Source organism: Arvicanthis niloticus, chromosome 19 (genome assembly GCF_011762505.2).
Source record: "Arvicanthis niloticus isolate mArvNil1 chromosome 19, mArvNil1.pat.X, whole genome shotgun sequence".
Lineage (NCBI taxonomy): Eukaryota > Metazoa > Chordata > Mammalia > Rodentia > Muridae > Arvicanthis > Arvicanthis niloticus.
The window spans coordinates 17,974,595-18,000,188 of record NC_047676.1 but is presented as its reverse complement, the minus strand read 5'-3'; the positions used below and the strand labels follow the sequence as shown (position 1 = coordinate 18,000,188).

General features: G+C 33.4%; 1 protein-coding gene across 1 annotated transcript in view; it reads left to right on the top strand.

Moving 5' to 3' along the window:
* Nucleotides 1-25,594, top strand: part of Cdh12 (cadherin 12) — a 1,002,120-nt gene that overhangs the window by 319,034 nt on the left and 657,492 nt on the right. Inside the window, exon 2 of the mRNA XM_034523462.3 lies at nucleotides 22,941-23,036. The gene's annotated coding sequence lies outside the window, so the exon portion shown is untranslated. The remainder of the gene's footprint in view (nucleotides 1-22,940; nucleotides 23,037-25,594) is intronic.

Sequence of the window (25,594 nt, the reverse complement as noted above, 5' to 3'; positions counted from 1 at the left end):
TCAGTCTCTGCTCCACGCCCCATGTCTACATCACTTAAAGACAGGATAAATTTTGGGTTGAAAATTTTATAGCTAGATTGTTGTTTCTATCACTCTACTGGGATTCCTGCCTGGCTATGGGAGGTGGGAATGTTACATATTTCAATGGTACTCAATGTTCAACCATTTTAATATCAGAATGGCATCAGATATATGTACACAGATGCATTAGTATTGTATATACGGATTTACTAGGGTATATCTAGGAAAATATAAAATAAACAACAAAATAAAAGAAATTTTAAAAATTCTTCCATGCATGATAATTGATAAGTAAAACATTTGAAAAATGCTCAGGTTCATGTGTTACAGGGCTTTTTCCAGGAAGATGTGAATAAATATCTACTCATTCCAGTTATGACACTAATGACAGACTAAAGATATGGCTCCACAAAAGTCAATAAATGAGGTATCAGAGTTTTATTCAGGAAATAATTGAGGGTCTATGAACGAGAACATGACTGACTTAAATAGCTGCAATCACCAAAGAACCCACCCAACCATAGTTACTGTTTATAAAAATTGGTTCATGTCTGACCCTTGCTCAACCAGCAGAGAGCTCTAAATAAGAATTTTAACTTTTAAAATAGTTACCTAAAAATTGTTAACTTCTCATATAAACTTTTATACAGCAAAATTTATTTGGAGATTCATCTTCCTAATGAAACTTTGTACTTTGTCTACAAAAAAGATATTTCTATTCAGAGGGAATACCTACTGGGCAGGATGACTTTCTTTTTTATAAGGGAAATCTGGTATATCAGGAGAAAATGTTTTCACATTAGATTAGTTGGTGCTAGTTGATAGCTAATTTATAGAAATCTGGGACAGTAGAAAACGTAATGACATAGTGTGTGTGTGTGTGTGTGTGTGTGTGTGTATTAGAGAGCTAATATATTAATTAGCTCTCTTATAATTCTAGTAGAAGAGATGCAGTCCCACCTTACAAATAATAAACAAATTTTTGATTTAAAAGAAATTAAAAGAACTCAGTCATTTCTGTCAATAGATTTTGAAGAATTTGCCAGGCAAAATTTTAAGACATTCAATAAAATGTAGCATGAAACAATACTAGAAAGGACACAAAGAGTATCACAATAATTCAAGGAAAAAGAGTGAGTTTTGGACTAAAGAAAGTAGTGATAGTACTAAGGTATCACTACTATACTACAAGAAAGGTATGGAGGATGAAGGAAGGAACCCTGTGAACAGAGAAAGGGGGCAGCACTCATGATGTAAATAAATAAATTGATTAAAAATATGAATCCATTGCACCAGGATAATGATAAAGGATTAGCATTATGTCTTCAAGTATACAATTTTCTGGAGATGTTTAGAGAATATGACACATAATACCTTGAGAAAGTTAAGTGAGAAGTCTGTTGCTGCCTGCTTCAACCTACCCAGCATCTACTGCATCAAGGTCAGTTTGCTGAAAAACGTCCATCTTAGTACATCAGTGGTACCTTGATTAGAGACCCAGATATAAATTTCTGCAAACTCCAAATGACAGAGGTGACTACAACATTTAGCTAAAGACTAAAGAAGTACTAATATATTATATACCTTCCAGACTTTATAAACAATCTTGTTTATAATTACTATATAAATTATAAATTAGATACTATAATTACATATTTTCTCATACATACAGTAGAGTTATTATTTTTTCTTTTGCTTCTGGTTTTACTACACAAGGAGTCTTCCAACAAGTGGTTTTTTGATAAAATTTTGTACTATTTTATTTATGTATTCACATAATTACATTAACTTTAACCAGATGGTAGATAAAATGGACATTCATTTACCAATGGTTTTACCTTTAAAGTTTCACTTGATGTGCATATACTGTAAGTTTGAATTGTTCTAATGCCCATTTTCTATTAATGACACAGAAACAAAATGTCTGTGACTCAAGGTCATTCTAAAAGATGCCTATTTGGTTCTCAGGGTTCTGAAGAAAAAGCCTTGAGTATGTCAGTTCTGATGGGGGCAAGACCCAAAAGTGATGTCTTTAATCTTTATAATAAATTTAGAATACTCTTTTTTAAAATGCAGTGTTATTTCTCTAGGTCATGCAAGAGGCCATTTACATCAGGAGAACCATAAAAACGAAAGTTTATTTAATAAGAGGGCTTTGTGCAGTCAAGTGAATTTACAGCTGAGCTAACCATCAGACTATGTAGCTTAAAGTTCACACAATTAACCTGTAATATAGATAAACAAATGAAAATCAGTTCAACGCATCTAAACAAGTTGTAGCTTTGAGCACTTCTTTATATGTCTTAGATCTTCATTGGTAACTATGTATCTATACATATAATATTACAATGTATACATTATAACTCAGATATGTGAGGCTCAATAATTGGTCTAGTAAATAAGACAATGTGGCCTGTAATCATGAAAAACTCAACATAGTTTTTGGTCAGGGAATTGTGAGGATCTCTGTGGTTTCCTGCTTGATAACTTAGCTCCAAATTCAGTGAAATACTGTCTCAAAGAAACCAAATGGAGACTGAGAAAGCAAGAAACCTGACATTTTTTTGTGTCCTATGTGTATACACATCTGCACACACAACATACATATACCACACATATGTTCCACAAATGCATAATGGTATTTAATATTTAAAGATATACAGTCTTATACATAGACACACATGATGGAGAGGGTGTGTAATAACAATTATCAAAAAAGCATGAATTTTAATGTCCATGTGAAATATATGAAAGGAGGTAGAAAAGATAAATGGAAAATTTATGTGACTATATCATCTTCAAAGAATAAAAGAAAAATAGTTTTGAAAAATTAGGTATATATGAACACTTTACAATATCATAGAGAACATAAATATGTTTAAACAGGATATTTATTTTCATCAATAATTACTTATTTGTGGTAATGAAGATGCAATAATTCCATAAGTAGAAGACACTGGATTTTTGGTGCTTGGTGTATTGAGAGACCTCAAGTATGCAATTCTGATACTTCAGTGAAGATCAAAATCAGTACAACCACAGATCACAGTAGCTCCTGGCAACATGGACCTCAAGTTGTGTTTTATTAACTATTTTTACCTCATTCACCTGCTTATTCACTACTCATTACTCATGTATCATGTGCCTTGATAACAGGATAGTTTTGTTTGTTTTTTGTTGCTGTATTTTCCTGTTATCAAGGAGAATATAAAACAGACAGTTGAGATTTCTCATCCAAGGTAAAGGTCCTAATGAGGTAAAATATAAAGTGAGCTAAGACAAGCTTGATGCTTAGGAAACAAAGACTGAGGGTTTTCATAGCAGCGCTTCATAGGTTCATTGTTGCACTATGAAGTGGCTTGATGGTCAGGGAAGGGAGCTTCCTGCATTCAGAAACATCTAAAGAGTAAATACTTTATAAACTATGGCACTTTATGCAAAGGCATAAGGATTTTTTTTAACCTTAAAATTTGGAGTAATTTAATTTGCCATTTGCATCCTAAAGTCAAGCTTTCCTATATGCACTGTTTCCAAGGCTTTTATCTCATAAACAGGATATTTATTTCACAATAAATGAATAACAAATTGACAGATACTAAGTTGAGCTATAAATAATTAATGATATCTTAACAAAGCATCAATGGTGTGACGTGTTAGCAATGCAGTGAAGGCATAAACATATAGTTCTTCCATGGAGTGATGTTTAGGATATGCAAAGCACCACAGCAATTTGAAAGAAGCATTAAAGTGTCCTAGTTTTAAAGACTCATAAAATATATATTCCGATAGAAATGAATATATTACATCATAATCATATTTAAGCAAGATTTTTAAATTATTTTATGATCACTTTACTGCTAGTGCTCTGTTCTGATTGTTTAATACTTTCTTAAAATTTCAAGTTTATTGTAGAAAGATAGAAACGCTTTATTATTTTTCAGCGAGCAGTAATTAGTTGGTTGCCTTTTCATTTCATTGATGTCCTGGAATATTGTACTGATCTTTGTATTTTTTCTTTCCATTTATATGTCTTTTTCATTTCTATTTTTATTTGTTCTCTGATATCCTCTCATTTTTTGCAACCAATGTGTTACGATTTTTATCATCTGATTTGCCTAACCTAGCCATTTTCAGAGGCTAACCTAGCCATTCTCAGAGCAGATGTCCCTCAGAGAAGGAAAAGAATGAAGGTTCCCACTCTCCATCAGAATTGGCTGTTACTGCTATCTATGGGTCTATGAGAGTGAGAAGAGCTAGATTCTCCATGAGGAATGAATGAAACCATCAACCTACTAAATGTTCCATAAAGCTATTTGGATTCCTCACATCTTAACCATCTTAACTGTTTTGAACAGATTTGAGCAGAGAAGCAGAACATGTTTTGCTCTCCCACATATACTGTGTACTTCTTAGTTCTAACAAAGTTTCAAAGAGATAAAAAACTAAATAGAGTAAACTTATAAATAATAGGACATGTAATATAAATATACAGAAACATACATATAGGCCGGGTGGTGGTGGAGCATGCCTTTAATTCCAGCACTTGGGAGGCAGAAGCAGGCACATTCCTGAGTATGAGGCCAGCCTGGTCTACAGAGTGAGTTCCAAGGACAGCCAGGGTTACACAGAGAAACCCCGTCTCGAAAAACCAAAAAAAGAAAAGAAAGAAAGAAACATACATTATATATGCATGTTAGTAAATAGTTGATGTATATATGAATTATGGATGATGAAATGTAGATAAGTGATAGACAAATAATAGGTAGGAGATAGATGATATATAGATCAAGAAATGATCAATATCTTATAAATAGATCATCAATAGATAAATAGGTAGATGATACAGAGATAGAGCCAAGTATCAGTAAAGGATGAAATATATGTAGAGAAATGCTTTCTAAGTTGATTGCTTCATTTTTTCATATATGTTCAAATATGCTTCATAGCCTATTATACATATAGACTGCATGTTGCTCTTTGACTAAATATCTACACAATTAATAATCACAATAGTAATGTAGGCAATTGTGGTATAAAATGAGTTGTGTAGGTGAACATTTCTAAATGCAAAAAAAATAAACATAGAAGGGAGCATCTATCCTTGTTATCTTAATAGAGACCTTTGTCATGAATAGAGCCTGCTGCAGTGGAAGTTACTTCATTAAGGTACAGGGGAATATATAAGACCTAAATATTACTGTCCATTACTGTAGTCTACAAAAACACTGCACAATTTGATTATATTAAGGTTTTTTTTGTTTTCAATAAAAATTTTTATTATTTTTAACATTTTACTAAAAATCAAAATATGTTATATTATTTGATAAAACAATATCTTTAGGTTGATATTTTTAAATTTGTTAATTTTGAAATTTTATTTACATGTTTTTGTATTTTTTTTTACAATTAAGAAACATACACACTTCTTGAGGATACATCGATTCTAGCTGGTCAGTATCAGTATCTGCAGCTCCATATGTTGCTACTGCATTGTCTTCAGAGGCAGCCCTGAAAAATTTCCTCTCCAATGTAAGAGGCATTCTTTGGAAAATGTTTGAAATGCTGGAAAGAGGGTCTGCCCAAGTCAAGACTTTACTGTCTGATATTGGTCTAGGTCATTTGCTGACTAAATATTTTCTTTATCTATATCCCATTTCTAAACATATAGTACAACATGTACTTTGAAACTTTTAATAATCATAAGTGTTATTACTATTTATTAACAGTTTCACACGTACACAAAAACACATATGATACTGCAATCTGGTCAAATTCACAACATACTGTCACATACTGTATCCTCTTACTCTCAAGAGCATTCTCTTCTCAGCAAGATTTCTCTCCCACTTTTATTTCTGTATTGTTGTTGTTGTCACAGTTTTTGAGTCTCTGATTTTAACCTTTAATCAGGGCCAAGTTATAGATATAAGTGAGGAGATGTCTGCTGAAACATGAATAATACAGGAGTACTAAGAACACTGTTAAGCTCTAATTTCTCATTTTCCAGAAGTTCTCACCTCTCCATAACTACCCAGAAAAGATATAGGCTCTGTGAGACCCCTGGACCCAAGACTTAGTGTCAACTAGCATAGTCTTATGCAGAAACTATCCAGGTTCTGTTACGGGTTTGTTGTTGTTCATTTCTTTGTTTTTGTTTTGTTTTGTTTAGTATAAGGGCCATGAAATAAACATAAGAAAACATTTTCTAGGTCTACTTCTCATCTATAGGTTTTTACATTCTTTCCTTTTTTAAAAAAATTATATCAGAGTCTTTGAAAGGGCCAAATTGATACTCCATTGAGAGAAGATTTTTAGTAAACTTGTTGATGTCTGCAAATTTTCTGTTCCACATCAAAGCATGTATAAATTGTTTGTGTCTTCTCATGTAAACTCCTTTTCTCTGAACCCATCTTCAACTTGTGTTACTACCATGCTCCACAACATTTTTATAGGAAAATCATTGTTTCTAGGGTTCATCACTGAAAGGTTACCATATGGTGAATGACATTGTGTTAATCTAAATGTGGGATCACCTAGTAGCTCTGATAAACTTGAATTAGAAAGTTCTTCTTATTAATTTTCATAATTCTATTTTAAGTTCTTGATTATCTTTATTTCCCAAAGGTCTTAATCTATGATTATTACATTTAGGACTTCTCACTATGTTTATTATGAATTCTAAACCAAACCTGTACTTTAACATTTACATTGTGATTGTGCTTTGATCTATTTTATTTATTGAGGTGTCAATATGAAGTTTCTTTAATGAATTATTTATTTACCTAAAAAGCATGAATAGAAACTAATCACATAGTTTTCTCTCAGAGAAACAGAATTCTTGATGAATTCAATAACTTATTGAAAGTCAAGTAGCAGGCCTTTAAGAAATATGCAGAACATAGTTCTGTTGATGTTGAACTTTCTTCAGAACTATTGTACTTCCACAGATATGACTGGTGACTTTTATATTAATTAATGAAAGTAAGAGAAAGAAGAAGATGACTAGTAAAAAAGGAGGAAACAGAACTGCACTTTTTAAATCCATTCAGATAACTATTTAGACCTAAGGAGCTCTTGTTGCACTCAACAAGATGTACCCAACAATGGGATGTGTAGGTTATAGAGTCCTTGCTTAGAGTATCAAATAGCATAAAGGATTCTATGTATTTCTTTGGACTATAGATAATGTTAGTGATATTCTCAGGTAATATTTGTTTTGCCATTTGAATTACCGTAACTGAGAGAAGTAATAGCATTTTCAATATATAATATATGTCTATTTCTTAACATTTAAGCATTTTGGTGCCTTATTTGTTCAAAGAAACAACAAAGAGGACTCACACAATTCAGGAACTTTGTAAGCTTCCCAAGCTTCATCTGTTCTGACTGTTTGGGGATTGTTTGTTCCTGGTTTTTGCTTTGTCATGTTAATACCAATTCACACCAGAGACTTTGTAAACTTGAAGTCATCAGAAATGTTAAGAGTCAGGAGGAGTCAGCATCCTATAGATCTGAAAGTCAGACTCAGATGGAGAGTTATGTATATGCTCCCCAATGGTGAAATTAAAACAAGTCTTCATTCAGCAGAAATTTCCTGAATTATAAATTAGCAAGAGTAGAGTTCAAATAAGTATTCTTGCTCTATAGAAACCATGCCTTTAAATATTCCTGAGTATCCTAGAAATACCACCTTTAAATACTGGTTTTTTTTTCTAATTTTCCTGAATTTTTATTTGGAATTACTATATAAGGATAACATATGTAATATCTGTCATCTATCCATTACAACAATCCATTCAAAACAAAACAGTTATTCCAGTTTTTCATGCATAATCAGTCTTATCTATAACACCACCTTAATATATTAAAAGTCAGCTAGATTTTAGGACATGTGAAATGCACACACATACTACACGCACACACACACACACACACACACACACACACATGGGATGGGGGGCATAAATAATAATAACAACATGTAATTCTGACAGAGTAGGTATACATATCACGTGGGATGTGTTTGTGTATATACTGTTTCCCCCTTACATTTCTTCCAATTTTCTTACCATTTATATTATTAATATAACTTGATATTAGTTTTGCATTAAAACCCTCAAAGCAAGGACTTCTGTCTACAATATCAATAGAGAGATTGCCTTGTAAGGTATTTTAGTAATTTATAGTATTCCCTGGTTCACAATCTTTCCCCCTATAGGGTCTCCAAATATAGCCTTAAAAATTCAATAATGGGAAGAACTGTGTAGCACATCAAAGAGGTTGGTCCTCTATCTGCTTCCCACACAGACTTTTAGTTTATCTTGTCTGGTGGTCATCTGTAAGTTTTCTTATATTGGAGGACACATTCCCCTCTACCCCACTTTTTTTTTTCTTTCTGGATTAATGAAAAGGATTTTTTTGACATATCTACTTGCAACCTTGGTAGGTATTCTAGGTAAACCAAGTCCTTCCTGTGTCATTGCTCCATTAATTTTTAATAGGCCAATATTTTTTTTAAACATGACATTTTAAGGATATCTGGTTTTGTTGTGTTTCATAATCATTTGGGGGAGAGGTTATTTTAGAGATGAATACAGACATGCATGCCTATGCAGCAATGTGTATCACAGGAAATATCTGAGAATATAAAAAACAAATTTTTAAAAATTGTTGGTAAGTTTTTTTGAGTTTGCAACAGGAGTAGAAGTTTACACTTCCATGTCACCAAAGTGCTAATTAATTATGTAAATATATACATTTGCATAAATGTTTCAGAAAAATTTGAGCTTTATGTTATGTGGACAGAAACTATATAAACACTCAGTTTGAGATGTTAGTGATGCTCTAATACAATGGGGGAAGGACTCCAGGAGTTTCCTTATGTGCCTGACTAGCATGGTCCTCTCAGTGGGGTCTCTTGGTTCCATGTTTAGATCAGGTACAGAAATGGGTAGAGAGAAGCTCTGTTGCAGATCTCAAGTCTTTGAGAGTCCCAGGGTCTAAACTCACTCAACCTTACTAATTCTTCTGTCTGGTGCACAGTTCACTGGCCCTATATTCCTTTCTTAAAAATCTGATCTATCCAACCTGTTTTCATATAGCATATTATAATTGCACATGAAAATGAATTTTATTTTAACTGTTTATCTTAATCACATTGTCATAAACAGTTTTCAGAGTATGATAAGGTACAAAAAATGGCATATTATGTGAGTTACCAAACAGATTCCTTCAAAGAACAAACACAAAAACAAAAGGGTGTGTGTGTGTAGTCTGTTAAATTTGCTAAAGAAATAATCTAATAAAGCATACAATTCAAAGAAATATTTCACCTCTAATTGATGATAGCTCCTCAGCAATAGAATAATAGAATGAATTACCAACTTCCTTTCTTATTTTCTTTGGTCTTTCTTTTTCATTTCTTCCATTTTTTTAAGTGTTTTATGTGTCTGGAGCATTGGACCAGCTAGTGTATGCAGCCTGGTTGGTGGCTCAGTGTCTGAGAGATCTCAGGGTTCCCACTTAATTGAGACTGCTGTTCTTCCTATGGGATCACCCTCCTCCTTGGCTTCTTCCAGCCTTTTCCTAATTCAACCACAGGGGTCTCCAGCATTTGTTCACTGGTTGGGTATAAGTATCTGCTTCTGTCTCAGTCAGCTGCTTATTGGGCCTCTTAGAAGGCAGCCATGTTAGGCTCCTGTCTAAAAGTACATCATAGCATCAGCTTGGTCTGGCCTCAACTAGAGAAGATATAACTAAGCCTTGAGAGACTTGAGGCCCCAGGGAACAGTGTGTGTGTGTGTGTGTGTGTGTGTGTGTGTGTGTGTGTGTGTGTGTATCCACTTGGAGACAGGGGAGGAGGAATGGGATGAAGAATTGTCAGAGGGCAGAATGGGTTAAGGGACTGTACAAAACAATTAAAGATAATTTAAAAATTTAAGATCTAGTTTTATGCAACCCAGACTGCCCTCAAGTCTTTATGATGCTGAGAATGAGTTCAAATTTCTGATCGTTTTGCCTTCACCTCTCAAGTAACATGATAATAGATATGTAGCACTATATATGGCATAATTCAGAATAATTTAAATGTACAAATTTAATTATTTAATATTTATTTAAAAACTTACATATATTAAAATTATATTGTATCCCAGAGTGTACTTTGTCCTATTTATACAACTTTGAATTTTAATTTAGGTTTCTATTCTCATCCAGAATATTACATTTTAAGATGATTTAATAAATTTAACTAGCCATTTCTGGAAAAGTTCAATTAAAAACAAATATGTATTTATTTTCATTCCCTTTAATTTATATTTACTTTAAAGTCCAAACTTAAGAATCAATATTTTAATGATATATGTAATTTTAGTGGATCAAATTCCTTCAGAGAACTAATACTTTTTTCAGATTAAATATTAAATACCTTTAAAATCTGTTCCTCCAAACTATCTGAATCCAATATTTAATGGACTTTAAAATAATTTCATATTTATTCCTTCAAATGAGTCTATACAATATTGTTTTAGGTTGATATAGACATATGAAATATGAAAGAGACAAATTAGGGCAAAGTGAAAAGCATATATACTTACATAATTATATTCCTAATAATCCCTTTTATTTCAATTCTGCTTCCTAGAATAGAGATATGTTCCTTTTAAAATGATACATATATAATGATCCCATTCTTCCAAGACCCATCCTTCTGAAGAGACTTATTGTTCCATAGCTTAAATTTTACTTGAGACTCTTGTAAATTCCAACCTCAACTTAATAACTTCGAGCAGTTTGGAACAGAAATGACAAAATTCTATAGCAAAATTGTCAGTTATTTCAATAGATGGTGAACTCAGAGTCTAACTGCTTCATTTCATTCCTATCATGCTCCCCTCTCTCTTTGAGTTGTCCCGGTGTGCAGTTGGTAGTACTTCCCTCTGGTGACAGGTTTGACAGTAAACAGACTCTAAGTCTGCAGAGGGCCCTTTCATGCTGACCCCTTGTTACTCTTATATTCCAGAAAAGAATGATGTTTTTGTAAGAAAGTAGAGGCAAAATTTCTCCTCTTATTGTTGATAAGGTGGTACTGAGATAAAGATGCCCAATGTCTCTACTGTCTTGTCCAAATTTCAGGGGACAGTGATGGCTAATGTTATTTGCTAACTTCATGGCATCACTGAATGGCTAAAATTATAGTAGAGCATTATTCTTGGTGTCTATTGTCCTGATATATCTAGATAAGATTAATATTTGAACTAGTTAGTTGAAAACAGATTTCCTTCTACTGTGAGCCTGTTGATTTGTGTCTTAGGGGATTTTTAAAAGGAAAGGAATCTCTTCCAAAGACAACATTTTGAAATGACTGCTTTGAACTGGAGCATTGTTTTCTTTTCCTATCTGTGGTTGGAAACTGATACATGAGGTCTTTTTTTTCTATTGAGTTTGTTGACACTAAGATTGTGATTATAACATAAGATCTCCTGAATTTCAGGCTGGGACTAGAACTATCATATACATTTACAAATCTACACATCTTCCTTCAATAATTCAAATCAGAAAGTTAGTTAGTCTTAACACTCCACTTAGTAGAAAAATAGAAATAGAAAAATCACCAATACTATGACTCTTATATTAAAGAGCATATTTAAAAAAAATAAAGAGCATATTTGTTATCCAACTGATCATACCATGGTATTTTTATATGAGCATATAATGGATGATCATCACATTAAATATCAAAAAACCTCTATCTTGTTTATTCACCCCTTTTAATACCTTTAGTATTCTCAAATTGTCCCCTTTAAACTTTCATGTCTTTTTCCAAATCTAGATTTTACATTTGTCTTTTAATTCATAAATACCTACACAGAAAGTGTCTGTAGGATATAGGTTTATGACTGGTACATACATTGGTGAGGTGATCCCTGGTACTCTTAAAGCTCTATGAATACTCTTTTTTTGCATTCTAGACCATAGTGTGAGAACAGTAGCTATTAAATAGTAGATTTCAATGGCATGAATGGTATAATTGGACACAGCAGTGGCTGGAGCCATCCAGTATCACTTAACCACCAAATGCACAGAGGTATGATTAATCCAATATGCTGGAAAAAAGCAGTATTCACGGTAGTAGTTCTTTCACAGAGGGATGCCAGTGGCTGACTCAGAATGTTGTTACTATCAGTAAATTACATAGTCTAGCAAGTTCAGCAAGAATTTGCCTAAGTAGAGCATAAGTCAAGGGAATATAACATTTCTGGAGGGATTAAAGGGATCATACCCATAATCCTGCACTTGGAAGATACAAGTTTAGAGGTTCCTGACACAAGCTTAATCAGCTTCCCTATCTCATCAAAAACTGAAAGAGGATTACCATCATCTTAAGCAAATGGTCACTTCAAATGCAGCTGCTTTGACATATGTATTTTCACTGTATGAGCACATTAACACCTTCCATAAGACTTGATATGGAGTTATTAATTAGCCAAACATCTTCTTTCTTTATGCTGAGACAAACAGACCAGCAAAAGTAGTTCACTTTCAGTTAATAATGCCAACTGTCTTTGGCCCTTCTCAGACTGGTATAAAATGTTTAATGTAAATATGTCATCACCTTTCATTTGTTCACTACATAAAATTGGACTATTTTTACTTCCTATCTCTTCTTAGTATCAATATTATAAGGTTAACACTGATTTTTAAGATTTAGTATAATAACTAAAGTGACATTTTTCAAAGAGGGGCAATGACCTGGAGCAAAATGATCAAACAGGGACTGCACAGAAAGACAGGAGTGACATGGAAGTTCCAGAGATGGGAACACTGAAAACTAAGGGCCATTTGACTGGTTGTATGGAAATCTATAAGCTACCTAAAATATACACATTAACAAATAAATTCTCTCTAAAAGAAATCACCAAATAATGTTGAGACATAGTCCCAACTGGATATCTCTTATCACCAAACGAAGATTTCAGGACTACTCATGTTATATCTTATTGTTCTGTTGGCCAAAAGGGCCCCATGAGAACCCCCAAGTAATCGAAGCTATTGCCAATTCAATTTGTGCCTCACCACACACTGACATTAAGGCAATAATTGCAAAGAAAACACCTACACATGTAGCTGAACACTGAGAAATTAAGCTGTTGCCTACCTACAGCCTTCCCCTCTATGGACTTTATGGTAATAGGAGGTAATCTGTTTACCAAAGAACAAAGGTGAGCACCAAAGTAACTCCAAATCCTTTAGTCTAAAATAGTGACCTGCCTTCAAAATGCACTGGTACCAATAGTGACACACACTTGTGGGAGTAACCAATCAAGATCTGATTCTGATTTGATTTAAGAACCACTCTATAAGATGAAATCTAAACCCACTACTGTTTGTGTGGCCAAGACTCTGAGACTAGATAAGCCAGAGACTGAGTGGAAAACTAAATCTTACCCTTCTACTAAAATAATTTATTAATAAAATGACTATTATCAATATTTTGCTATACATAAAATCAGTGTCTTCTTCAGCCACCATCAGAGAAAATTCCTCCTGCAGAACAAGGGAAGGAATACAGAGATGCACAGACAGAAAATATGCAGAAGTCCTGATGCTTTTGGTTTAGACATTTCTACAAATGCACAATATCATTTAAAAAAACTTTCTCATATATTGTGGTATGAAGCTAGGCAAGGCAAGGAATTGATCTATGAGCATAATAGATGCAATTAGGATTCATTTTCCTGCATATATATTATGCCTGTTAGCTAGGTGTCTTTGTGAGAATATTAACATTGGGAGCAAGTGTATCTCTAACTCTTTTGCGTGTTCTTGAGATACTTTTCCTCCTGTTGGTTTGCCTTGTCCAGGCTCCCTATGATATTTTTGCCCCATTTTGTCTTGTTTCACTGTTGTCTCTTAGAGGCCTACTCTTTTCTGGAGAGGAAATGGAGAAAGGATGTACATGACAGACAATCAGACAATGGAGTTGGGGGTAGCTGGGAGGATTGGAAAGAAGGGAAACTGGCAATGATACATATTGTATGAGACAAGAATCTATTTTAATCATATATATACATACATATATATATATATACACTTATACATATACATATGTATATGTATACTTATACATATGCTGAAGAAATCTGATGTTTCTATTAAAATGCAGAAGTTAAAATCATTTATGTAGACTACAAATGGAATAAAAAATAAATCCAATAAAGAGGTTTTAATAAGTGAATTATAAATATTAATTTTAAGGGAGAAAGGAATTGTTTCCAGAGTTACAGAAAATCCTTGAGGCATGAATGTAGCTGACTAATAATAGGAGATTCCTGCCACATACCAGGTAAAAAATTTGTTTAGGTATACTGACCTATATATGCCTACAGTCATTTCTAAGAGTCTTGCAATAATGTGGTTTAGATTAAAGTATATTCTACAACTAGAAAATTATTATTATAATAATTTTAGGAGAATTATGTACAGGTTTATATGGTAAGGAATGAAGACCAGTAATTATACTTTCTATAGGTTGTGATAATAATTTGAGTTCCCTTTTGCAAGTTTGTAGCTATACTGATAAAATCATTTTAAAATGGGTCAGAATGAAGCTCATGGTCCATTTTCTTTATATTAAGAAGGAAATAAAAGGAAGATAAACTGTCAATCTTAACCGGCACTGATAATGGTGATATGGGTAAGAGGAAAAAGGATATAGAATGATATTTGTGTCTTCTGAACTTGGGTCAAAGAAGAGAGCTAAGCAATAGAAGTTGGCAAACAGCTTGCATCAGGGGATCTTTTCTGAAGAAAGTGATGGTGTGCAAAGTTCCAGTGTAAGCATGCTTAACATTTGGGTTAATATGTAAAGTAGAAAAAGGTTATGGTTTTTAGAAGAAGATGGCTTAGCAGTGCTTTGTAAGCAACTGCATTGAGGGGAGTGTTTCTTATGGATATAAATGTGTTATCTCATTAAAGTAAGAGTTACTACTCCCACCATTTTGGTATTTCAAAGCCTTTCAGGTATCCTTTGAGCTGGTTCTCTGGTAAGAAGTTTGACAATCCAAGTTGGAATAATTCTTATGGGATGCTACAACAGCTTATGAAATCTTGGGGAGATTAAAATGTTACATCTCTACCCAAATCCTGGAGTAGACCACAGATTTAATAATTTTGACCCAGAAGGACTTGCTTTCCTTTTATAGGCCTCAACAAAGTCCTGGTTCCTCTACCCAGTTCAATTTCAGAAAAGTGTGATGCTGCACTTTAAGTTTTGTTGCCATGGAAACATGAAGTGTGGTCATAAACTGCTTATAACTGAGAGATCCAATCTTTGTTGTCTCCAAGGCTGTTAATGGTTATCTAGCTATCCCAAAGTGCCAAAGATTGAGCAAAGAATCAATCTGTGCTTGTCTGTGCTGTGTTAGTGGAGTTAAGGGTAGAATCTATGGAAAATCCTATATAAATATGAGAAATCAAACAATTCAATGTGATTTGGGAGTAAAAAGTAGTGAAATTTTAATAGTTGGTTTGAGATGGCCTCGCTCAGTGCATGGAATATAGCTTCAGATCCAGAGCTTCCGTTGATGGCACAGAGAAAAATCTAACTTTGAGAAAGAACACAGAGGGAATGTGTAGAAATTTGACATATGATGTGCACACATCAGAATTTACAGTGGTTGAAATAATAAATAATTCTCTAAGTTATGCTTGAATACACTGGAGTAACTGTAGAATGCACACATGGCTAAGTAATATTAAAAAGAAAAACAATCTGATTTTACATGAATAATTGATTATCTGAATTATTTCACCATCAGTGAGGAGATGGTTACTATGTGTATTCAAGCTGACTTTCAGATTATTAATTCATATCCTACCTTTCACCTCTATTCAGATAATGGGTTTAAAAGGTTTATACCTATAATCATTAGGTAGTACTATATCACATGCTGGATATGTTTTTCTCCCATGGCCCAAGAGCAGAGGACATCACAAGATCCTGGAAATAAGGGTAATGCTAGACAGACATAAGACTGGGTTCATGTATTAAAATGAACAATTTTTGTTTTGCCACTACTTATATAATTCTTAGCTAGCTACCAGCAATAGCATTGGAAGAAGAACTTGAGGAAATATATTCTTGAGCATTGTGTTGAATTCTTCCTTCTAGCACTTTGTACCTCTTATGCCCATGTTTGTCCTGAAGGACATTCCTCCTATGCCATACCACAAACCTGCAATTTTCCTGGATCACACTTTCATATCTGCATCAGGTAAGGTATGTCCGTGAGAAAACAAGTGCAGGACATCTGGACCCAAACAACTTTCACACGGTCCTCTTTCTAAAGAAAACAAACAAACAAGCAAACAAGCAAACAAAAACACTGTTGAATTTTAAAGTAGAAGATAATTGATATCAGGGATAATTTCAGAAGTGTTAACATTGTCATCAGTTACCTAGCTTCCTTTTGCTGTACCTTTAATTACTTTTGTAATTAAAAGTCACTTGGGTTAGGGAAGAATTTATTTGACTTATATGCCATGTTTAACATCTTTAGTCAGCAGGGAAATGCAAATCAAAACAACCCTGAGATTCCATCTCATATCAGTCAGAATGGCTAAGATCAAAAACTCAGGTGATAATAGATGATGATGAGGATGTAGAGAAAGAGGAACTTTCCTCCATTGTTGGTGGGATTGAAAGCTGATTCAACCACTCTGGAAATCAGTCTGTTGGTTCCTTAGAAAATTGGACATAGTATCACTTGAGGACCCAGCTATACCACTCCTGGGTATATACACAAAAGATTTTCCAACGTATAACAAGACACATGTTTCACTATGTACATAGCAGCCTTATTTATAATAGCCAGAAACTGGAAAGAACCAAGATGTCCCTCAAAGGAGGACTGGAAACAGAAAATGTGATACCTTTACACAATGGAGTACTACTCTGCTATTAAAAACAATGACTTCATGAAATTCTTAGGCAAATGATGGAACTAGAAAATATCACTGTGGGTGAGGTAACCCAGTAACAAAAGAACACACATGAGATGCACTCACTGATAGTGAATATTAACCCCAAAGCTCGGAATACCCAAGATACTATTTACAGACCACAAGAAGCTCAAGAATAAGGAAGACCAAAATATGGATGCTTCAGTCTTTAGAAGGGGGAACAAAATATTCAAGACAGCAAATACAGGGACAAATGAGCAGACACTGAAGGAAATGTCATCCAGAGACTGCCCCACCTGGGGATTCATCCCATATATAGTCACCAAACCCAGACACTATTGTGGATGTCAAGAAGTGCTTTATGACAGTAGCCTGATATAGCTGTCTCCCGAGAGCCACAGCCAGAGTCGTGGCAAATACAGAGACAGACCCTCACAATCAACCATTTATTTTATTATGGGGTCCCCAATAGAGGAGTTAAAGAAAGGATTGAAGGAGCTGAAGGGGTTTGCAACCCCATAGGAAAAACAACAATATCAACCAACTAAACCCCCACCCCCCAGAGCTCCCAGGGACTAAACCATCAACCAAAGAGTACACATGGAGGGATCCATGGCTTCAACCACATATAAAGCAGAGGATGGCCTTGTAGGGCATCAATCAGAGGACAGGCCCTTGGTCCTGTGAAGGCTGGATGCCCCAATATAGGGTAATGCCAGGGCAGGGAGGTGGGAGTGGATGGGTGGGTTTGTGTGGAAGCACCCTCACAGAAACGGGCAAGGGAGATAGAATAGAGGGTTTGCAGAGGGGAAACCAGGAAGATGGATAACATTTAAATGTAAATAAAAATTTTTCCAATAAAGAAAAGAAAACTGAACAGGATCTCAAGCAGAGGCTTGTAGTGAAATCTAAGGAGAAATGATTCTTGCTCCCTTGCTCACAGGCTTCTGTTTATCTCTTTCTTAAACTATCCAGGATGAACTGCATAAGAAATATTGCTTAACAGAGTAGTGCTTCTGACATTAGTGTTTCACCTAATATTGCTTCTCACAGTGTACCCCTACATTTACTTACAATTAAGAAACTCCTCCCCACCATGCATGCACTCTGGCCAATAAAATCTGAACATTACCCTAATCTAAGCAGACATCTTTGTTCTCTTCAGACTGTTCCATGTTGTCAATTAAGAAAACTGCACTTCTTATCTACTTTACACACAAACATATCACTTCCAGACATTCTGAATTTTATTCTTTGTCTTCTTTGCCATCCAATGTGCCATGTTTATATCATAATCTAAATCTTTGAAAATTTCAACACGTGTAGACAAAAGTAAAACTCTGGATTGTTAATGAAATATAGGGAGATTATCAATAATAATTGTGTAATTTATACATAAAAATAAAGAATATTGATATTTTAGGAATACTAAATGATATAATAGGAGTATGAACAACTTTAAATTCATGTCATAGGTGGATGTATCACATACTTCATGATATTTCTTTACTCTTTTACATTTTTTCTGTTGTAGTGTATCACTTAAAATCTATTAAAATATCAATTGTAAATTTATACAACTCTGGGGCCATATGATTTTGAAAATACAGATTATTAGTACTTTCTGTTACAATGGCAAAAACTTTCAAAAGTTTCTTTGGATTTTTACAGTCAAAAATAAAACCAGTTAAAATGAAAGATTTTGGCTGTTTCTTCTAAATAACAGTCCATCATTAAAGGAAAACATAGCACAAACTCAAGCGAGAATTTACAACAGAAAACACAGAGGATGTTGTCTCTTGGTTTATAGTTAACAGGCTTTGTTATACACACTGTGTTTAACTGCTTAGGAATGGTCCCATGCATTTTGGTGTGAGTCAAGACAATCTTTCACAGATATTTCACTCTAATCTGGCAATTTTTCAATTGAGAGTCCCTTATCATGTGACACTAGCATATGTCCAATTAGGAGTCAAAGCTAATAACATAATAGTACACTTAAATAAATGTTAATTTGAATGTTCCTCATAATGTATAGACAAGCCTGGTCTGTAATTATTAACTCCTCAATAACTTCTTATAAATATTGTTCAGTGCTAAAGAGTGGCATCATAGAAATGACTCAACTATTAGAAAAGAAACACACTGTAGTTATGTCAAACTCTCTATTGCTTAGGATTCAATAATTCATGACCCCTTCAAATCATGCAGGAAATACCTTTTTAGTTTTATTCGTTTGTTTGTTCATTAGTTCATTCACTCATTCATCTCTCTGTCTCAACATCTTGAATTCTAAAATTATAGACAAGCATTACCATGTCCAGTTTGCTCGGTTTTGGAGATTTAACCATATTTCCACGCATACTAGCTTAGCATCTAACAAACTAAGATATATCCTCAGACCTAATTGTATCTTGTTTCACAGATAACATTTTATTGGCCCATGGCCACAATTATTTATTTTATATGAGTCAATTGAATCTCTTTCCTGCGATAATGACAGTGGGGTCATTATGATGGACTGTACTGTTGAAGTTATTTAATATCTGTTTATTACTGGGATAGAGCCTAGGTTCAGAAATCATTGTTCCAATAGTTAAAATTAACATTAATTCATGATAATCTCTATCAATTTATTGTTTTATATGACATAAATTGCCCTTAACTTGACTGGAGAGTGACTGGAGATAAATATTACATGTCCACTCTACAAATTTTGCTCTAATTCTACTAAAAAATATAACTCCAAAATATGTTTCTCTTATTTAATTTTAACAATTACATTGAAATAAATGTAAGCCATTGTATATTGCATACTAAAATTACTGTAAGATTTAAGAAATGTACATGTCTATACTTGATCTTAGCTGAACTGCTAAGAAATATTAAAGGCATGGGATTAAAATGAAACAAATACATTACTAGGATAAATAACATTCAATTTCAGTGTAGTAAAGTATTAATCTCTAAAAGGAATATTTTACTTTCCTTATTTAATTGCCCAATAGTATCAAACATAAAGTTCAAAATCAAATTGAGAACAAATACAAAACATATCCTATTTGAATTTTTTCTGCTATGAGGTATAAATTATCAGGAGCATACTAGGAATTTTAACACATCATCCTCTCATATTAGGGATGAAATACACTGTCCCATTTCTCTCACCCAACTCCTGCCAAGATGAATTACTATCATTTACAAACAATTTTCTCTGGGAAAAAAATGAAGGAAGAAGAAAAGCACATGAGATTGATTGCTTGTCCCCAGAGGAATTTGATACAGCTGAAGGCATCTAAGTCATAACAAAATTGTATAATAAATAACTACAGATAAGTAATACAAAACTCAAACCAAGTGCTATCTACATCTTTACACTTGTAATAAAACAACTATACTCATTTAAATCTAATTATGTACAATTGCCAGATATCTCATTATGTTGCACATGTCAGTAACATATGTATATACATATAGCTACATGCTCTAAAATATTAACTTCATCTTTCATAATACAGTGACCACTAAGTAACTGTGGTTTGTTTTACTTGACATTATTGAATGTGTTGATCAGCTATCCAGTCCTGTATAGTCTTTCCCTTTTCCCATCCTTCATCTTCCTTAAGACAATATGAAAATATGGTACTATGTCTGCATTATTCAGAGAGGTATTCATTTAATTCAATATATTCCTTTTAAAATTAAAAGTTTCTTATATTTTTGACACAAGCACAATGCATATTGACCACCTCAATCTTCCAGCTTGTCACAACTTCCTATGAACCCATTCCATTCTGCCTCTTCTCTATAAATATTTCTTTGTTCTCATACCTGTTTGTTTTCCTGTTATGAACTACTCAGTTTAACCAGGATCAACTGTATTATTATGGGTTTGAAACTAGTTATTGAATCCTGGTAGGTTCTGTAGTAGTTATACAATTAAAGATAATTATACTACTTATCCAAGAATCTATTAGTAACTAAGAGAGTTCATCTGTGGAAGAGAGTCCTGGGAGTCCACCCCTCTTTAGTGGCTATTGAACAGAGTTGATCTTCCACCATACCAGATTGGCCTGGTATAGGTAACTATAATTAGCATTAGCCAATGATTGCAAAAGTTGTATGGGTATTAGAAGATGGGACTTCACAGCCCTTTATATTATCTCATGACTGTTACATACTTCCAGTTCAATGTCACACCACATTCACTGAGTCTCAGGGAGATTTGTATTAAAAAGTGTAAGTGGCTTATTTAGAACTGAGCTCACAGTCCTTAGTTATTCTCTGTATTTTGGGCAGCCTTTACCTCTTCTTCATCCGGACAGGATTTTGGGATTAATGCTTAGGGCACTATTTTGTATGGGGATAATCATAGATATTTAGAATACAGCTAAATGCATTTCCTAAGTTTGGGTGAATCTGACTCATTGCATATACTCTTGTGCATATATTTTTGTGCATATACACACAAAAAGAGCAAATTTGTGTGTGTGTGTGTGTGTGTGTGTGTGTGTGTGTGTGTGTATTTGGGCAGGTACACCTGAGAACTGAGAAAAATATCAAACTCTGTCATTCGTATGAATCAAAGTTTTGGGACAATTTTCCTCACTGGCCTTATATTAGTTATGTTTCCGTTGCTATGGCAACATATCATGACAAAGGCAACTTATAGAAGGAGGAGTTTATTGGGTCTACAGTACCAAAGGCATAAGAGTTTATTGTTATACAAAAGCATGCCAATAGGCATGTATGACATTCAGAGTAGAGACTGAGGAGGACACACATCTTTAATGAAAAACACTAAACTGGAAACTAAAAGTGAAGTGTGACTATTATTTCTCAAAGCCTGCCCAAACTGACATCCTTCCACCAGCAAGATTGTACCTCCTAGACTTCCTCAAACAGTTACATCAATTGGGAACACTCATATAATATCCAAACCTATGTAGGATATTTCTCATTCTAACCATCATAGTGCTGAACCTCACCAGATGAGTGCTTAATGACAAACTAATATATTACTTCAAGGTGAATTGAAAATGAAAGAGTTCACAAAGGTCAAAGGTGAAATCATTTGTGCTAAAACCTAAGCAATGCAGTATTAGACTATAACACTGAATGTTAAATGATGATGCCTGATTCCCACTGGTGCACATAAATTATTAAATAAGTATATGGATTGATGAATGGTCAAGCAAAGAATCAGAGGTCAAAAATAAACAAATAGCTCCTACAAAAATGTGTAAAATATCAGCACAGAATTTCTCCACTGAACTTGCGAAGTTTAGCTTGTCTTGATTTTAGATATTTTTGTGTCTGAACACAAAACAGGGAGTAATGCAAAAGAAGAACCCTAGCAATTTCACAGTAGAGAACTGTGTGATAAATCAAAGTAAACAATTGATAACCAAACCATAAGTTGTTCTGAAAGCTCCATGCATATGAAGGGATGAGAATAACTCTTAAGTTCTATGAGCTCTTAAGTGAACACTTAAGTTCACTCTACCCCTAACCCCACTGTAGCCATGAGGAATGCTGGAGGGAAATTTTAATGGACTGTGTTGTATACACATAAGCATTACATTTAAAATTTTTGGTAATAATTAAAAACAACAGAAGGCTAAAAAATTACACTCACTTTAGGAGCATCCTATAGTGAATGTAATTTTTTAAAGACAATTTGGTACCCAGGTATGAAAATAAAATTGGAGAAAGGATAAGTCAATATTTGAAACTTAAGTTCTATTTGCTGCAATCTATCAGAATCTGTGTCGGAGGTACCTTCATAAGATGCTAATAGTATAGTCAATTCTTATGTTAATGAGAGAGTAAATTGCCTTTTGGGTTCCTATGAACTTCCCATCTTCTTTTGACAAGTTTTAATTAAATAGAATTTACAAATGCATACATGTTGCACCATAGTGGGCATTCATATTGTGTTTGTTCTTGCTTTCTAGCTTAATTATCTGACTGACCCATTGTACTGAGGATTGTAATGAAGTTGGAACTCAATAGAAGTCTGGGGTATTGAGAGAATGGTAGACTTTATAAAGGTAGGCACCACATCTTACCAATAATGCTTGTCTTTTGAAGCTCAAAATAAATACTTACAAGAACAAACTCCATAAAAATCTTAAAATGTTATTTTATAATGTTTATTTATTTCTACTTTCCTGGAAATTAAAATTTCTACAAATAGAAGGTCATTCTAGATAATAAAATCATGAAAAGTTTAAGTGATCTTTTCTTTTTTCAAGGAGTCTATTTTCTTTCTTTCTTTCTTTCTTTCTTTCTTTCTTTCTTTCTTTCTTTCTTTCTTTCTTATGTTATCCTCAGACCTTTTAAATTAATTACTAGATTTGAGAAAACCTAGTGGTTTTCTTTCTCTTAATAAAATGAATGTCCTTTTCCTATAATCTCTTTCATGGTATTTTTCTACGATGTCCTAACTGGTGATATTATTTGTGCTCAGTCACATGTGTCTCATTTTGATGACAAATATAAATGAACCTTTTACATGTGCAGAGGGAAAACAACAAACTTCCTCATCTTTGTTAATTTTATTATAGCTCACACAGGTTCAATTGCTTCTTTTTTGCTCGCAACATTCGGGTGCTATTCACTGTCATAGCAGGGGTCTACACTTTGGTATTCAAACACTTAATTATCTTTCATGGGCACAGCAATTAAAGTGCTTCCAATCTGATAATGATAGAATCTATTCTTAGCTGTAGTCAAAACAACTGTGATATTCTCTGTTCCTGATCAGTTATCAATTAAGATTAACCATTACTGGAGAATCTCAGAAAGATTGCTTTCTCAGAAAGAAAAGTTAAAAGGTAAGTCAAAGAATCTTCTACACTTACGTGTCTTTATAAATCTTGTTGTGATATTTATAAAAATTCTCTAAGTATTTCTGGACTTCATAAGTATGAAACTGAAGACATTATTTTTACTTTTGCTCTTGTGAGATTAGCTTATTCAAACCATGGTTGACCTCAACTGAATTCTATAATATTATCATGTAATTCCATCTGTCAGCTTGAATAAAAGTAATGTGTAGTCTGTTAAAATTTTCAAATAAGATAAATTTTAAGAGGAAACTAATCGTTTTATGTCACACGTCTGATTCTCTGTCCCATTTGTTCCTTTAGTTTTCCATTAGTAATTGTAATCAAAATTTAAAATTTCTATTTCAGAAGTAGCTAATCTTGACATTGTAAAATCTAAATTGCTAAAAAGACAAATTCATTTTTACATGTTTGTTCATGGCTAATGTTTAGCATTATTATAATATATATTATACTCATTATATATATATTATACTCATATAATAATTTAGATGAATATTTCTAAGTTAATACCTGTCAATGGCAATTTGTTTTCTTAAGAAACCAATGATTGCTTCGACCTAGTTATGTTATATAATATAAATATAGGTTTCTAGTACTAATCCATTCTAAAATAATTATTGATATTTATTTGTAATAATACAGGTAAAACCCAAGGTATCTCATATCTAGGCAAGTGTTTTATAGCTAAATAACATGAACAAGCTCAATTTAAAAAGGAATGTAACTTTTTCTTTAAGTCTTGATAAGACTTTAACATATCCAAAGTACCAAATTAATGATGAGAAACACAAGCTTATCAAGAGTCCTGTGTTTCCTTTTGTTTTCTAACTAAATTTACAACAAAAAATTAAGGGAAGTTCATAATTCTTTATTATAGAATAATTTGCAGATCTCACCCTGATAAAAGACAGCAAAATCAAGATGTTTAATTCTCATTAGTGAGAGTGAATTTCAGTCTTTTAGACCTTCAAAGAGAATATTTTGACATTGTTTCTTCTTACTGTTTTCATAAAATTCACCTATAAAAATGGGATTCTACCTAGAATAAAATTGGGAAATAATGCATAACACTACTAAAACTATCACTACCTAAAATTGTCCTTATTATTAAGAATGTCACAGTTATTTGTTTTAATTTCAAATAGAAAATACGTGGTCCATTTAATTTCAATAATCTCATAATTATTATTAAACAAGACAAAAAATGTTAACCACTATAACACTTTTTTAAAACTGATTAAACAACAATATTCAGAGTTCTCTGATAGGAAATAATAAATTTAAACAATGGTGGGTCAGGAACATATGTCCAATACAGCTTCCCAGTCACCATTGTCAGGGCACTCGTTAAGCTCACAGGTCAACATCATTCTTTGTCCTGGCATCAGCATGTCTCACCCATTTCTCTGGCAGCCACCATGCTCCTTCAGCATCCTGCAGAAAAAAAATATAAACATGCTCTCTTCCACATATTTAATATCTGATCAGGATCATGCCTTATGCCAATAAGTGGATCTTTCCTTTTCACCTATGCATAAGTATGCCTAGTTGTACAGTGACATAGACACTCAGCAGAAAGTTCCTTGGCATCCAAATCTTTTTAAAAAATTAAAATAAAAAATAAAAAGAACATGATTTAACAAATTTGTGGTGTATGGGGATGTATCTCTCTGGGGTTTTTTGTTTTGTTTTGTTTTATGAAGATATTGTTTTAAAGTTCCATGGGCCCATAACACAGTCTCTTGTCCTTCACAATT